Below are 3,196 nucleotides of genomic sequence, written 5' to 3' on the forward strand. Positions count from 1 at the left end.
GAACCAGGCACCTAATGTTGAGGCTCACACGCAGCAACATTCACTGAACGATCGTAGAGGAGACTTCGTAGTTCCGTGGCTCATCTGAGCGGTCAGTTGCTAAAAAGTTGCAGGTCTATTCGTCCGTACTCATCTCCGCAGCTGTCGTTAACTTCTGCCGTCTACGGCCTGTTGTGCACCTCAGTTACTTCAGCGCCGGTTTTGTATAGCGCCATTTTGCTATTCACGGTATACTTTTAGCACGGCGGCCCCTTAACAATTTACAAACTTAGCCGTTTCGCAACTGCTTCCACACATTACCCGAACACCAACGATCAAGTCATTCTTTACATCAGACAAATTGTTCTGTTTCCGCATTACGACGACGACTGCACTGCCTCCCCTGTATCCCCGACACGCTTTATATACCCTCCACTGCTAGTGCTGCCATCTGCCGTCAGTGAATAGTTTCTGCATGTTGACGTCGAACATAGGCGGTGGCCACATGAATATGACTGGACCGTGTATTATGTTGAAACGTCCCCTTAGAAAAATTAATGAATTACAGTCCTGATAATCCTCCTACGTTATTTGATTTTCAAACAACTGAGCAGAACTGAACGTACTCACAAGGGGAGGCCGCCAATTGTGAAATTCAGATTCGATTCATACCGCGCATAATAAAAGCTCATGGCTAGATGTGTAACGTGGCAAAGCACCAAGATGCACTTCTCAGCCGTTGTCGAGAAAATCGACAGTTAAAAGAAACCGTTGCGGTGAAATACTCTCTATGAGTTTTCTACAGCGTCGTGCACAGCGTCGTGGCGCAGCGGTAAGCGCTCGGGTTCGTAATCCGAAGGTCGCCAGATCGAATCTCGCGCCATGATATTTTTTTTATTTTTAGTTTTTTTGTAATTGAATTGCTTATGCATGTTAGTGAAGGCAGATCGCTCTCCAATCGTACCGCCTCCATTTTTCCGTTTCTTTAACAGGGTGTACCAAAGCTCTCCCGTCCGCACTGATTTTCGACGATGTTATAAGTTGCGCTAGGGACCGCATCTACCTTTTTTCGAAGTTAGCAGGCAACTACGCTATTATGCGGCGGCTCGTTTCGGCCCATTCAACATCTGTCCTTCAAGTGTAACGGGCGAGTAACGGAGTTTATATTTCATACCTGCCGCAGCAAATTTGTGTTCGTGGGGTCGAATTCTAATTTGAACGTTTGACTTACGCTATACATATTCGTTTCGGAATACCGTTTCTACGTCTTCCGTTTACTATACGTGGTTAACATTATGAAGACGATTAATAACATTTGTGAAATATAACTTTGTTTGCGGAAAACATAATGATGTTCGAAGTCGCCAGTTTTTCCACGACAAACGACTTTCAACAACTTATTATATGCATAATTGTTGCAACTGATTGCAACGCATGTACACTTCGAGTCTCGGTCGGGCACACAGTTTTAATCTGCCAGGAAGTTTCATTTCTCTCTTTACTTGAATATATTTGAATTACAAAAAGCAAATACTAAAAAAAAAAAGTTTGCACGGCGCGAGACTCGATGCGGCGACCTTCGGATTACGAACCCGAGCGCTTACCGCTGCGCCAGGACGCTGTAGAAAATTGTTATTCGTAGAGAGTATTTCACCGCAACGGTTTCTTTTAACTGTCGATTTTCTCGACAACGGCTGAGAAGTGCATCTTGCTGCTTTGCCACATTACACCTCTGGCCATGAGCTTTTATTATGCGCAGGATGAATCGAATCTGAATTTCACAATTGGCGGCCTCCCCTTGTCAGACATTTCTCTCTTTCCAGAATGAGATTTTCACTCTGCAGCGGAGTGTGCGCTGATATGAAACTTCCTGGCAGATTAAAACTGTGTGCCCGACCGAGACTCGAACTCGGGACCTTTGCCTTTCGCGGGCAATCGCTCTACCAACTGAGCTACCGAAGCACGACTCGGTAGCTCAGTTGGTAGAGCGCTTGCCCGCGAAAGGCAAAGGTCCGAAGTTCGAGTCTCGGTCGGGCACACAGTTTTAATCTGCCAGGAAGTTTCATTTCTCTCTTTACTTATTCTGCTCAACACTAAACTGACACACAATATTTTTTTATTGTAACGCAGTCTGACTTTCAATAATCCCTACAAAAGAATGGCCCTGACTAACAATAACCTATACCTTTCATGAATCACTTACCTCACAAAAATCTTCGTTACTCAAACTACTGCAATACAGCGTGCGCCAATACTGCCAGCTGAATAAAAGATTCTACTGAATGCACTAACTACTGATAGGCATAGTTAGCAAATGAAAGATATGTATGCTTTATAGATCTAGAAAAGGCATATGACCGGGTTCCTAGGAGGAAGTTATTGTCTGTTCTACGAGATTATGGAATAGGAGGCAAACTTTTGCAAGCAATTAAAGGTCTTTACACTGATAGTCAGGCAGCAGTTAGAGTTGACGGTAAATTGAGTTCATGGTTCAGAGTAGTTTCAGGGGTAAGACAAGGTGCAACCTGTCTCCACTGTTGTTTATATTATTTATGGATCATATGTTGAAAACAATAGACTGGCTGGGTGATATCAAGATATGTGAACACAAAATAAGCAGTCTTGCATATGCGGATGTCTTAGTTGTGATGGCAGATTCGATTGAAAGTTTGCAAAGTAATATTTCAGAGCTAGATCAGAAATGTAAGGACTATGGTATGAAGATTAGCATCTCCAAAACGAAAATAATGTCAGTGGGAAAGAAATATAAACGGATTGATTGCCAAATAGGAGGAACAAAGTTAGAACAGGTGGACAGTTTCAAGTACTTAGGATGCATATTCTCACAGGATGGCAACATAGTGAAAGAACTGGAAGCGAGGTGTAGCAAAGCTAATGCAGTGAGAGCTCAGCTATGATCTACTCTCTTCTGCAAGAAGGAAGTCAGTACCAAGACTAAGTTATCTGTGCACCGTTCAATCTGTCGACCAACTTTGTTGTATGGGAGCGAAAGCTGGGTGGATTCAGGTTACCTTATCAACAAGGTTGAGGTTACGGATATGAAAGTCGCTAGGATGATTGCAGGTACTAGCAGATGGGAACAATGGCAGGAGGGTGTCCACAATGAGGAAATCAAAGAAAAACTGTGAATGAACTCTATAGATGTAGCAGTCAGGATGAACAGGCTTAGATGGTGGGGTCATGTTACACGCATGGG

At 43.6% G+C, this 3,196-nt stretch overlaps 1 non-coding gene across 1 annotated transcript; it reads right to left on the reverse strand.

Moving 5' to 3' along the window:
* Positions 1–1,867: 1,867 nt before the first annotated feature.
* On the reverse strand, positions 1,868–1,942 carry Trnas-cga (transfer RNA serine (anticodon CGA)). Its single transcript has one exon. It is a non-coding gene; the product is annotated as a tRNA-Ser (tRNA).
* Between the last annotated feature and the right edge of the window lie 1,254 nt (positions 1,943–3,196).

Source organism: Schistocerca gregaria, chromosome 2 (genome assembly GCF_023897955.1).
Source record: "Schistocerca gregaria isolate iqSchGreg1 chromosome 2, iqSchGreg1.2, whole genome shotgun sequence".
Classification (NCBI taxonomy): Eukaryota; Metazoa; Arthropoda; class Insecta; order Orthoptera; family Acrididae; genus Schistocerca; species Schistocerca gregaria.